The 14,372-nt window shown below is 47.7% G+C and overlaps 1 protein-coding gene across 1 annotated transcript in view; it reads right to left on the bottom strand.

The window, feature by feature from the left end:
• LOC129387131 (alcohol dehydrogenase class-3-like) overlaps positions 1 to 14,372 on the bottom strand; it is a 762,528-nt gene that overhangs the window by 78,900 nt on the left and 669,256 nt on the right. The window lies entirely within an intron of this gene.

The raw sequence follows: 14,372 nt of genomic DNA, 5'->3' as shown, positions 1-14,372 counted from the left end.
GCGCCTGCGCGTACACTAGCACAACGCGCCTGCGCTTCTCCGTTTGGCGAAGAGGACTCTTGCCTTTGTTGTAGGTTTCCTTGCCGAAAGGCCCGAAATTGGCCTTCATCTTTTGGATTTCTACCTTGAGGTTAGCGTTTCCTTGAAAGAGCTGTGTTACTCGGGGGTGTTCCCTATGTTCTGGCAATGTTACCTGCGTTACCTTTTTGACGCCTTGTCAGTCTTGGGCTTGACTCGGTCCGCCCAGTAAGGTCCAGGTCCTTCCTGAATGCGCGCCCGGGATTGGGAACGCCCCTTGGAGCGGGAAGGTCCTCTGGAGTGGGAGCGGTCCTTGAATCGAGACCGGGGGCGCCCTCTGAACAGGCTGCGTTGGCGATCCGCTGGCGTCAGAGAACACGCACGTCCAGGCGCGCTTGTCAGACTGGAGTCACGCGAACGAACTTCCTGGGCCGCCTGTGACATCTTGGCGCGCCGGCGCCGTCGTCATCTTTGTCGTACTATGTAGGGCGGCTCGAATCGCTGCTTGCACTTGCGGTCCGCAGTGAGGTGAGGACACCCGCAGAAGGAACACTTTGGCCTGCACTGATGATCTTCGACTGGGCAGGCTACAACGCATCCCCTGCATTTCTTCCTGCTTGGGTTCGGGCACACATCAGCTCGATGTCCCAAATCGACACGCTTTAACACACTTCGGCATGTCTTCTGTATAGCGTGCATGGCAGCATGCCCGCGCCACACATGACGTAGTTCGGGACTCTGTAAGGATTGGGCGCTCAATCCCACCGTTCGTAACTAGTTGTCAAGATTGGAATCGGGCATGAATTAGAAGGTAGCTGGCCCATGCCGTTGTCCAACTTATCCACGCTGAGGACGTTGTTGAAGGGAAGGACTGCTTCTGATTGAGAACGAGGAATATGGGTTTATTTACAGTATCTACATAAGGACGTTGCAGTTCATCAGTCTTGCATGACTGCGAGAGGAAGTGCACTGAGCAGTCGCACAACACGGGTTTAAAACACTCGGTCCTCCCTCGAACCAAAGGTGAGGGAAACATTCGACCAGTCATCGTAAACGAGTCGCCTCTCTGCGCGAGGAATTACACACACACACTTCCGCACAGGTTCACGGTCCTCAACCGACGTCAGACGGACTTCGTAGAACTCGGGCCTTACGTCAAGAAAGGCGCCTTTTATTCCCCGAGCTGACCCCCGCAGCGCGGCCGCCAGTTGCCCATTGTCTTGTGTCATGAACGTCGCGTGGGAAGGGGCCTCGAACTACGTTCCCTTGGGGACTCCCTTGTTCACAGCAGACCAGATCGGCGGTGGCGGGTTCAGGCACAAAGCCTGCTTCGTGGAACTCATCTTGGCTCCAGCGACGGCGAGTCGAGGACGCGCGTATTGTTCTCCACACACAGTCGACTTAGTGACGCGGTGGCTAGACGTTTGCGGTGGCATTCCAGGAAAAGTTGACGCCACTGTCGCAACTGGCTGGCAAAACTTGCACCTCAGCGGGCCATATTTAACAACTCTCATATCTTCGAAGAGCACCACCACCGTCGTAGTAGTCTTGATGAATTAACCAAAATCATTTGAAAAAGCAGGAGCCGATGTTTGCGCTGGATGGATGGATGGATATTATGAGCGTCCCCTTTGGAACAGGGTGGCGGGTTGCGCCACCAAGCTCTTGCTATTATACTGGCTAATGTCCAACCTAGGTTAAACAACGAAAAAAAAAAACACTATGAACTACCACGCCCAAATTTTCTGATCCCCTATTGCGAAGTGCGCCCTTGTACGTCTCCGTCTTTTGTCGTTTCCCTACTTTTCTTCCACCAATCCTCCAATCGCCTCTTACTAATGCCTATTGCGGACGTGTTTGCTTTGCCACTGCTCACGCTGAACCCAAGGGCTTCAAGGAGACCCGTGGTGCCTAAATCGACCGCTGGGTAGGCGTCTTCACATTCTAATAAAACATGCTCCATCGTTACCGTAGCTTTACCGTAGCAAGCACATGCTTCTTCGTTCTTATATCTCGCTTTATAGGTGCGTGTTCTAAGGCATCCCGATCACGCTTCGAAAAGTAATCAGCATCCCTCTGAGTTATCATGAATGGTTTCTTTCCTGATTTCGTTTTTTCCTCTTAAGTAGTTACTCATGGCAGGTTTCTTTTCCATTGCCGCCACCCATGAGATTATTTCAGCCTCTCTGACTTTCCACCTGACCTTCTTTGTTGCTGTGTTGCCCACCCTACAGGCCGCATACTTGTTGATAAGCTTCCTACTTCTTTTCCTCCACTGTGAATCAGTGTTTTTCCTATACAAATACCTGAACACTCTCCCAGCCCATTTACTTCCGTCCATATTCCTCAGCCGTTCTTCATACTCAATTTTACTGCGAGCTTCCCTCACTTCAAGACCAGTCCAGCCCATATCACCCTGCACAGCTTCATTTGTAGTCTTCCCGGGAGCGCCCAATGCGAGGCGACCCACTGACCTTTGGTTCCCGTCGAGTCCTGATTGTACCCCTGATTTAAAGCAAACAACCGCATTTCCAAAAGTAAGTCCTGGAACCACTACACATTTCCACATACCTCAAAGGACCTCGTACCTATTGTATCCCCATAGCGCTCTGTGCTTCATTATGGCATTTCTCTTCCCCTTTATTGTTATGGTTTTTTTCCTGTGTTTCCATACATCTATTGCCTTCGTTTATCCATATACCAAGATATTTATATTCTGTTAAGCGGGGTATTTCTTGGCCCTGTATCTCCACTGTGTGTTCACTGTTTTCATTGAATACCATAACACCTGATATTCTAGTGCTAAATTTCAAACCTGAACTGTTGCCTTCCTGTCCACAAATATTAGCCAGACGTTGCAAACCACTTTGCTTGTTAGCTAGAAAGACAATGTTGTCCGCATAAAATAACCCTCGGTGTTGCTGCTCTACTACTGTACCCGCCTGTTTGTATGAGATAGTAAACCCGCTATTACTTGCTTCTGGCGCCCTCTCCATCCTCACCATGTACGTCATAAACAGCAGCGGGGATAAAGGGCACCCCTGCCTCAGTCTCCTTGTTGATATGAACTTTCTCCTCGCTCCTCATCTCTTCCCATTCAACGCAAACGGTATTTTCTTGGTAAAACTCTCTCGAAAGCTGTAGACAATCGTTACCTAAGCCTTCCCCTTCTAGAATATTCCACAATATGTTGCGGTCTACATTGTCGTAGGCTCCTGTAATGTCTAAAAAGGCCACATACAACGGTCTGCTTTCTGCTTTTGATATTTCAATACACTGAGTAAGAACAAACAAGTTATCATCCAGACGCCTACCTATTCTGAAGCTATTCTGAAGCTCTCCTAAAATGCCATTATTCTCTGCCCATGCTTGAAGCTTCAATTTGATTGCCTGCATTGCTAGCCTGTATATTACCGGTTAACGGTCAACGGTCAACGGTGTTATGGTCAACGGTATATACGAGTGAATTCTGTCTTTCTCCCCCTCACCTTTATAAATTAAATTCATTCTACTTTGTCGCCAACTGTCTGGTATTCGTCTATCTTTTAAAGTTTTCTCCACTGCTTCACCAGAGCTTCCTTAGTTTTTGGTCCTAGTTCATTTATCAACCTAAAGGGAACCTTGCCTAGCCCTGTCGCTGTGCGCTTAGGAATTTTCTCTTCCGCTTTCTTCCACTTTAAATTTGACAGCACCAGCTCCTTTTGCACTTGGGACTCTTTCATGCTTTTCTTTTCCACAAATACAACCTCGTCATTGCCTTGGTAAGATTCGGCTGTTACTTTTCGGATGTAATTTATTGCCACTTCTCCTTCCAGTCTGTTTTCATCTTCGTCTAGGATATGTTGTATTGTTTGTATTGTTGTATTGTTGTAGTGTTGTATTTTATGTGGTTCCGAAATATTCTAGGTGCGGCCTTCTTTTTCTCACTTATTTCTGACAACCAACGTTCAATTTCACCTTTCAATTTTGCTTGCACCAGTATTTGAACCATATACTTTTTCTTCCGGTATATTTCCCATTTACATGTTACTTCATCCTGCGGCAACCGCGCCTTATTTGCCTGCCTGTGCCCTTGAGATGATTTTTGTCGTTCGGCGATCGCTTCTCGTATCTCCGTGTTCCACAAGCTTTTCGGTTTCTTTTTTCCTTGGCAACGAACCTGTTGTTTCTCTTTCCGTATTTCTGTCGTTATTACGTTAGTGCGCGTCCACAGTACTCGGCGCCCCCTTGCAAGAACATATGAATTTATGGCACCTAGACGGAATACTGGTGCGGCCTTAAAGCATTGGTTTGGTCGGCGATCGGCGGTAACGTCACACGAAAGGAGCAAATGGTCTTGCACCCTCTCAGCAGAGGGCACATTGACTTGAAGAAGCGCGAAATTCAAGCCGTAAAGCGATTTATGACAGCTGGAGTTTTGAACAGTAATTGCAGAGCGAGTGTCATTCGGACAATTGTCATGCGCATGCATTTGTGAGGCAACAGGGAAGGAGAGGGAGTGTATATGGTTCCGCGCCTAGAGCGTGCGTGCGTGTTTACTTGTATTTGCATATATGCGCGTATTTGTATCTCAGTATATAAATATGCGTGCGCACAAGTGCGTGTATGCGTGCGCGAGCATGCGTGTGTTTGTGTGTGCTAAATAACGTGCGTGCGTGCGTGCGCGCGCATGCATACATTTTTGGGCGTGTGTGCATGCGTGGGCGCGTTGTAAATGTGAATGCAGGCGAGCAGGTGTGGTATCTCTCTGTGTGTGCGTTTGTGTGAGTGTGCGCGAACGTGCGTGTGTGCGGGCGTGCGTGCATTTTTGTGCATGTATGCATGGGTGGGCGACCGTAAATGTGAATGCGGGAGAGCATATCTTGTATCTCTTTGTGTGTGCGTTTGTGCGAGGGTGTGAGAACATGCGTGTATTTTTGTGCATGTGCGCATGCGTGGGCGCGTGTAAATGGTAATGCCGGTCGGGCAAGCATCTGTCGTGTCTCTGTGTGTGTGCGTGCGTTTGTGTGAGTATGTGCGAACGTGCTTGCGTGCGTGCGTGTGTGCTGCCTGGGTTCATTTTTGTGCGGGTGTGCATGCGCGGGCGCGTGTAAAGGATATTGCGGGCGAGCATGTGTCGTATCTGTGTGTGTGCGCGTTTGTGTGAGTGTGTGCGAACGTGCGTGCATTTTCGTGTGTGTGTACATGTGTGAGCCCGTGTAAATGTTAATGCGGGAGAGCATTTGTCGTATGTATGTGTGTTTCCGTTTGTGTGAGTGTTGCGAACGTGAATTTTCGTGTGCATGCGTGAGAGCTGTATATGTGAATGCGGGCGAGTACGTGTTTGTCTCTGTGTGAGTGTGTGCGAACTTGAGTTCGTGTGTGAGCACATTTTTTGGCGAGTGTGCATGCGTGGGCGCATGTAGATGTGAACCTAGGTGAGCGTGTGCCGTATCTGTGTGTGTGTGGATTTGTGTGTCTGAGAACATGCGTTCGTGCCTGAATTTTTGTGCGTGTGTGTATGCGTGGGAGCGTGTAAATATGAATGAGGGCATTCATGTGTCGCATCTGTGTGTGTGTGTTTGTGTGCGTTTGTGTGAGTGCGTGCAAACGTGCATTCGTGCGTGGGCACATTTTTCGGCGAGTGTGCCAGCGTGGGCGCGTGTAAATGTGAACGCGGGCGAACGTGTGTCGTATCTCTGTATATGTGCGTTTGAGTGAGTGCGTGCGAACGTGCGTGCGTGTGTGCATGCGTGAGAGCTTGTAAATGTGAATGCGTGTGACCATGTGTTTGTCTCTGTCTGTGTGCGTGTGTGTGAGTGTGTGCGAACGTGCGTTCGGCGTGAGCCCATTTTTCGGCGAGTCTGCATGCGTGGGTGCGTGTAAATGTGAACGCGGGTGAGCGTGTGTCGTAGCTCTGTGTGTGTGCATTTGTGTGTCTGCGAACGTGCGTTCGCCCGCGAATTTTTGTGCGTGTCTGCATGCATGGGAGCGTGTAAATGTGAATGCGGGCGAGCGTGTGTGGTATCTCTGTGCTTGTGTATTTGTGTAAGTGTTGCGAACGTGCGTGTGTGCGTGCGGGAGTACATTTTTGGACGTTTGTGCCTGAGTGCGCATGTAAATATGAATACGGGCGAGTGTGTGTCGTATCTCTGTGTATGTGCATTTGTGTTATTGTCTGCGAACGTCCGTGCGTGCGTGCATTTTTTGCGTCTGTGCATGCGTGGGAGTGTGTAAATTTCAATGCGGGCATCCATGTGTTGTATCAGTGTGTGTGTGCACTCGGGTGAGTGTGTGCGAACGTGTGTTCGGGCGTGAGCACATTTTTGGGCAAGTGTGCATGCGTGGGCGCATGTAAATGTGAAAGCGAGCGAGCCTGTGCGGTATCTCCGTGTGTGTGTGCATTTGTGTGAGTGTTGCGAACGTGCGTGCGTGCGTACATTTTTCGGCGTTTTTGCATGCGTGGGCGCGTGTAAATATGAGTACGGGCGACCATGTATCGTATCTCTGTGTGTGCGTTTGTGTGAGTGTGAGAGAACATGTGTGTGTGCGTGCTTGCATTTTTGTGTGTCTGTGTATGCGTGGGCGCGTGTAAAGGTGAATGCGGGCGAGCATGTGTCGTATTTATGTGTGTGTGCATTTGTGCGAGTCTGCGAACGTGCGTGCGTTTTCGTGAGTGTACATGCGTATGTGCGTGTAAATGTAAATGCTGGCGAGCAAGTGTCATATCTGTATTTGTATGCGTTTGTGTGAGCTTGTGCCGACGTGCGCGCGTGCGTCCATTTATGTGCATGTGTGCGTGCGTGGACGCGTGTCAATGTACATGCGGGCGAGCGTGCCCTATCTCTGTTTGTGTGCGTTTGTGTGAGTGTGTGCGAACGTGCGTGCGGTGGTGAATTTTGTGCGTGGTTGCATGTGTGGCCGCGTGTAAATATGAATGCGGGCGAGCGTGTGTCGTATCTCTGTGTGTACGTTTGTGTGAGTGTGTGCCAACGTGCCTGCGTATGTCAGCACAATTTTGGGTGTGTGGTCATGCGTGGGCGCGTGTAAATGTGAATGCGGTTGAGCGTGTGTCATATCTCTGTGTGTGTCCGTTTGTGCGAGTGTGTGCGAACATGCCTCCGTGTGTGAGTACAATTTTGGGCGTGTGTGCATGCGTGCGTGCGTGTAAATGTGAATACGGGCGAGCATGTGTCATATATCTGTATTTGCTTGTTTGTTTGAGTGTATTGCTAACGTGCGTGCGTGCGTAAATTTTGAGCGTGTGTGTATGCGTGGGAGCGTGAATACGGGCGATCATGCGTCGTATCTCTGTGTGTATGTTTGTCCGACTCTACGCGGACGTCCGCACGCGCGCGAGTGTGCGTGCGTGTGTGTGTGCGAGCGAGCAAGTGAGCTAGGGAGCATTTCCCCGCTTACACCTACTCTTGTGTATGAGTGGAATATAGGGTTTATTTAAACTAATATTTAAATTTACGAGACAAGAATCAATGACATTGTTTCTATAGTATTACTTGTTTCTAAAACCGCAAGAAATGGAGAAAAAAAAAGGGAAACGCATTTCCCTTCCACTCTGTGAAGAAGTATGACCAGTGAAGGGACTATAGCTAGCCCCTTAATGGCTAGCTGTAGGTGCTTGTTGGTGCTGCATATCTGATTTTGTTGTAGCGCAGATGTTAAAGACCTTTATTGTTCTCTGCCACAATGCGAATTATTAACCTGTATTGACGGTTGCATCGAAAAATATGATGCCGTTAGGATTAGTACGGGAGCAGGTACATCCATTGCGAATTTTTTCAAATCGCTTAAGTTAGCGCTTTGTGTGTCAGATGTGGCTTTCTGATGTCCTTGTTCAGCTTGCGCTACGACACAAGATACCCCTTAATGGCGAACTGCACCTCCGCCACAGGTCGGCCCGTCATTCGGCCATCTTCTGGATGGGCGCGCGTATGGGGAGTGCTTAACACCTGCTTCACATCCGCCGCGGGTCATCCCAATATTGCACTATCTTCGGGCCGGTATTGATGCCAGCGTCACCTCCGCCGTGTGTCGGTCCGGCATTGTACTGTGTTCGGGATTTTGTCCTACATGCGGAGACGATAGTGGGGAAAGTAGCCCTTAAGAGGAAATCTTTACGTGGAGTGCTCCTACTAAATACATGTTTGAAGTTTATTTTTCTTTCGATAGATTAAGCGCCAAAAGTGACGGCACACAAGAAGAAATACAGACAGGACAAGGCGCTATTGAAATGACAGGTGGCTGAGTATATAGCCCTGAGGAGAGGGGAACGATAAAGGAGGGACACTAAATATGTGAATGCGCACGTGCGAGAACACTGAAGATAAAGGGAATCACGCTTAATCTAAATCTAAAACTTATCTAAAAACATGCTTTCATTCGAGTATATATTCAAAGACGGGGTACTGATACAGTTGTCCCCTCTTTTCTTAATCTCGTTGGCCTCCAACAATTCACGCGCAACAGAATATTTACTTTTATACATGATTGCCGTATCATGAAGCCTCGCTTCACATACCCGTTCATCCTCATTTCCGCAGGCCTTGCAATGAAGCGGCTTAATCTATTGAAAGCTATGCACCAACTAGCCCCACAACGTGTTTTACTCCATTGAAGTTTATTTCTTTATTTGTTACCGAAAGAGGAAAGAAGAGGTAACCCTATTGAAAAAAATGTGAACGAGAATCTACCAGAAATGTTTTACACTATTAGTGCTCAATAGACTACGATTTCTCGTCGACTGAATGAGTTCTCGCACTACAATGTCGACGAGATTGCGTTCTTTCCAATGAACCAGATTCTCATAAATCATGAACGAGTTTGTTTGTAGGAGCTGAGTGCATAGAAGGTGAACGACCTTGTACGACCTGCAAGAGTATGAACCCCGAAAAATGTTAGCACTTCCTTTTCATATTTACTATAATAATTGAAATAGAATTCTTGTAAGTAGTACTAAATGCATGATCACTTGTGCTGACCTTCCTGCAGTATTGTCTTGCTGTAATGGTTTGTTCAGAATTCTACGGCAAAGACTAATTTTGAGGTGAAAATTTCAGATGATGTAATGACTTGTATTTGTGAATAAAAGAGTATACTTCACACAAGTTCTTTTGTACAGCGATTGAAGTTCTCATTAATAGTGGTGTCCTCTGAATTTAAGCAACAGCATATCATACATCTCACAAGTGTTGTTTATTGGACCTTCCTATGTCACTTTGATACACCCAGTCTGCTGACAGATGACCACTGGAATGTGTTCCTTGAGTGAGAGCTTGCAGGGCACCTGAAAAGTAAACAAAAGCCAACAATTTATTTTCACCTATGCAATAACATAGCACATAGACAAAGGCAGTTTTGCCTAGATTCACACAGGTAAGTAAGAGTGCTCCAGCGTTCAGAACATATAGGGTTCAGTTAAAATGAGTGGTTTTCTGCAATGCTTATGACTTCTACAGAAACATACATTACTGCGGTAAAATAACTTGTCACATTAGCAGGCCAATGGAACAAGTTATCACCGTAAAAAAAAGAAACACTGCTCGATCAACAATAATTATATTGAAGCAACAGAAGTAACAAGCCTAAAATGTCATTTTAAGAAGCAGCACGAACAGGTCGAGCAAACTAAATTACTTTAAAACTATCCCTCTGCCAGTAACGAACAAACCGTGGTGGCGTAGTGGCTTTGACATTGCACTGCTAAGCCAAATGGCGCAGGATAAAATCGCGGTGACAATGCCCGCATTTCAATCGTGGCAAAATGCAAAAACATAATGTGCATTGGGCACACATTAAAGGACCGCGAGTGTCCGTAATTATTTCGGAGTCTCCACTAAAGAGTCCCTCATAAACATATTGTGGTTTTGGCAGATAAAACTCCAAAATTTATTTTCCTTAGGGCAAATAGTATATTCATAAGGACAAATGCTTATGCAGAATCATGTGACACCAGCTAAATTTAATGAAATTTCATATTTTCTAAAATAAGAAATTATCAGATGATTGGAGCAAATATCTATTTATGCGAAAATTATTGCCATTAGCTTTATATGGCCCATTCTGCCTTACTTTCTTTTTAACTAAAGTATATGTGCAGTGCAAGTGCTCACTACACCTAAAGAATTTGGCGCCACTCCTTAAAATGCATGGTATTGTTTCAAGCAACAGCACAAGTTTGCTTTACGGTTGCTAACCTATGCAAATGATTTTCACACTTATTGAGATCATGGACTCTTGGCCAGAATCACTAGTCACACAGGGCCTTTTTTCATCTGTTGTTTTCCACAAAATGATCTGGTGAAGACATTAACCTGAGTTTGCAATTGTTAATGCACCCTGTTTAATAATAATGACCCAAGTCAAGCCAACAGAGCTCCTGCTCTGGTAGGTTAAGTTCGTGGTCTTGCCTCACAAAGACCTCACTGTTGGCACGTTCCTTGGTGCAGGTCACTCTTGTCACGGTTGGGGGAATTGCCACAGTGTTGATTCCTTTGTGCAGAATGGCAGTTTCAGGTTTAGTGGGCTTGTAGGAAGACAACCTCGAGATAACTTTGTGGTTTCAATGGGCTCTTTCGGTTTTAATAGATCAAGGTTTCTTGAGACTGTCTGCACAGGTGGTCCTTTAGTGTAGCAGTGAAGTTGACATTTAGCTGTATGCCTCAGAAGAAACAAATAATGGTCTGCTATAGTTCGCTAATTGCAAAGAACGCTCTAGTTTTCAAGTCCTTGATTTTCTGTCAGCACTGAGCTCTTGCTGGCAGTAATTCCTTCCCAGCTAGCCAAATTATCTTGAGGCAGCCCGCTGACGCTATCGGTGCCTTCAATTGACGTTTTTGGATTAATATTCTTTGCTTTGCATGTCTGTTTGAAGGAATGGTGGCACTTACAGATTTCTATTCTGGATGCGAGTGAGACGAACCAGTAAGTCTCGGCTACAATGTTCTGTCAATAAGTTCGGTGGAAAGTGTTGTCAAGGGTTCGAAGAAAATTCATTTACTTGCGTAACTTGATTTGTTGTGCTACGTCATTGACCAAGTAAGTTATTATCATCACGTTAGAGACGAGACGAATTTTCATCAAACCTTTACCTCCTACACAACTAAACACAAGATGCAACCAGGATTTGCCAGTTCGTTTCACTTACATCAGAATAGCCACGTGTGAGAACCACCTTTTCTTCAACCACACTTGCAAAGCCAGGACCCTTATTAGCCTGAAAACTCTGCATCTGAAGACATCAGTAGCGTCACCTTGGGGCCTCAAAATGATTGAGCATGCCGAGAAGAAATTACTGACAGCACAAGTATGCCAACATAAAATGAAGGGCATCAAAGCTGATGCCTTCTTCGCAATGTGCCAATTAAAGGGTCATTGTTCACGACTTTCGGGATGCGCAACTTCATGGCAACTTGATGCCGATGCTAAGGAAGCACTAGTGCAGGCAGTTGCAAGGAAAAAAAAAACTTTATGCCCGAAAGAAGAAGTCATGGAGTGCGGATAGACATCGCGTCAGCTCCGCATTTTCCTATGATTCTCGGCGGAAAATCGCATTTTGTAGAGAAATCTATTGATCATCAAAAGAACAGGTGCCAAGGACTCCAAGGATACTATTATCTACCAGGTGGGCCCGTTTTCGGCCATCAATAGTTCCTTCCTCTCGCTAGGCGTGGCGGGAGATCTACGCCTAACTCGAACGCCTCGACACCATGAACGCCTCCACCGCAGTGGTGGCTGAGAAAGCTCGGCCTACCGCGCCGACGGATATACCCAGGCCCTGCTCCATGATGGAAGTCGTGAGCGTGGAAGGCGAAGAAATGCAACCGGAGGAGTTCGGAAAAGAATCAGGTTGGTGCGAAGTTAAAAGAGGCACAAAGAAGCGATGCAGCGGTGAGGCTAGATTGGCCGGACACGAGCAGCAGGGAAGAACCTCCGTCGGGGAAGCAACAAATAGAAACAAATGAAAGAACCAACGCAAGGTGCGGCAAATCATCAAAGCAAGTAGGCTGCCTAACCTGCCAAAAGAAGACTACAGCGTTATCGTGCGTCCACGTGGCAGGCTTAACGTATCAGACTACAAGCTGGATCGCATTTACTACTGCCTGCGCAACGCTGTCAGGGTCGGCCGAGAGACAGCGGAGGAAGACAGCATATGCATAAACAGGAAACAAAATATAGTGGTGCTCAGCACGCCTTCCGAGGACCGGGCCAGGAAATATGGGGCTATCAATAAGCTACGCCTTGGAGAACAAGAATTTGAAGCAGGTTCTTACAGAGCAGCTCCTGATGACACATCCAAGGGTCTCATCAGAGGAATATCCCAGGAGGAGAGTCCAGAGAACATAGGGACCAGTCTGGTCACGCCACGCAATCCTGGAGTCTTGCACGCGAAGAGAATAGGTAACAAAGACAACGCGATCATTTTATTTGAAGGTTTTCACGTCCCAAGATATGTGAGGTATGGAGCGATGCTTATCCAATGCTCCTTGTATAAAATACATATCGACATATGCTATGGATGCGGGAGAACAGGGCACAGGGCTGACGTGTGCCCCAACCCTGAAGACAAGATTTGCCGGGGGTGTGGGTGCAAGAATCCACAGCAGGATCCCAACTGCGACGCGGAGTGCCAACTCTGCGGCAAAGACCACCTCACGGGAGACAAGAAGTGCCAAGCAAGGTACAAGATACCGTACCTGGTCAGGAGACGCCGCTGGGAGCGACCGAGGAGGGAAGAAGGAGAGGCCGAAGAGGAAGAGTACTACTACCACAACTACAAAGAAACCAGAGGGAGCAACAACAATAATCAGAAGACTGTAGCGAGCAAGCAGCCCTCAACCGACAGAGAAGAAGCAAGCAGGAAAAACTATGGAATAGACCGCTCCGGTTCCTTCCCGAGACTGCCAGGGGAAGCCGGTTGCGGACGCTTCAGGTCCAGGTCCAGGACCAGATCGTGGACGAGATCAAGGTCGAGGTCCGGTTCGAGAACTAATCGAGGGGGAGACGGGAGCAAAGCACAGGTGAGCTGGGCAAGCGCGGCCTCCGGCACTGCTACTCAATCACCTAAAGTTAAAGGGCCCGCCCTAGAACAGGAAATGACACAGACCAGAAACATGTTAGAACAGATTACCCGAGAGAATGCAACGCCTAAAGATGAGGTCAAGCAGCTTAGGGCAGAAAACGCCAAGCTTCAGCAACAAAAGAAGAATGGAAACGCACCCTCCTCCCGTACAACGTCGACGCCTAGTCGGGCTCCAACGCCCGTTCCCACGCAAGCCAACGGAGAAGCACCACCACACAAAATGAGGGCGCAAGAAACGTTTGAAGAAAAGAGTGTCTTTGCGATCAGCCAGGTTGTGGGAACGTTCAAAGGAATGTTCGATGGGTTACAGCAACAAATCACAAACATGTATGTAGAGATTAAACAACGATTCGTTGGATTAGAGAATAGAGTAGCGGCACTAGAAAGCACACCAAAGGATATTAGGCCGGCAGGCGCAGGGCCGGTTAAAAGCAAACCGTATTGCAGACCCAACGCGGTAGAAAATAGCAAGGCCACCGGAGAAGAACAGATAAATCAACATGGCGCCGCGTAACCAATACGCGATTTGGTAATGGAACTGCCGCGGGTATCGTCGCAAGCGAGGAAACCTGCAGCAGTTCGTAACAAATAAGGAGACGCCAGATGTCATCGCCCTGCAGCAGACCGGGGAAATCGCAAAATTATCGGGTATAAATCTTAGTGCTTCCGGCGAGAAGGCAACCGTCACGACGCTGATACAGAGAAACCTCTCGGCTGTCGAGCACAATACCGGTGTGCGCGGCATAGACCACGTCCTGATTGAAATAATTCCTCCCGTAAAGAAGAGAGAAGTCTACTTATTCTGAACATATACAGTCCACCCCCACACAAGCCCAAATGCGGCCCACTCTTACGCAAAGTGTTGAGCGTATCGAAAAAGCAGGCAATAGTCGTGGTCCGCGCTTTTAACGCGCCACACGCGGCTTGGGGATACAGCATAGAGAACATTAAGGGCCGAAGTCTATGGGCATACGCTCAGCACGAAGGACTAACGCTCATAACTGACCCTCAGGCACCAACCAGAATAGGAAACAGCGTAACCAACGACACGACACCAAATCTCACATTTACGAAGAATGTAGCAGATTCTCAATGGGCAAACATGCAGGAGAGCTTAGGTAGGGACCACTACATCGTCGTCACAACGGTACAAGCAGGCCCAAGGAAAAAGAGGGGGAGAGAACTGAAGCTAGTAGAATGGGACTCTTTCCGCAAAATCCGACAAGATGCGGAAGACACTGTAAAGGAAATCGAGAAATGGGCAGAGAAACCACAAGAA

Source organism: Dermacentor andersoni, chromosome 2, assembly GCF_023375885.2.
Source record: "Dermacentor andersoni chromosome 2, qqDerAnde1_hic_scaffold, whole genome shotgun sequence".
Lineage (NCBI taxonomy): Eukaryota > Metazoa > Arthropoda > Arachnida > Ixodida > Ixodidae > Dermacentor > Dermacentor andersoni.
Note: the sequence above shows the minus strand (reverse complement) of the source record. Positions and strands in the feature narration are given on the sequence as shown.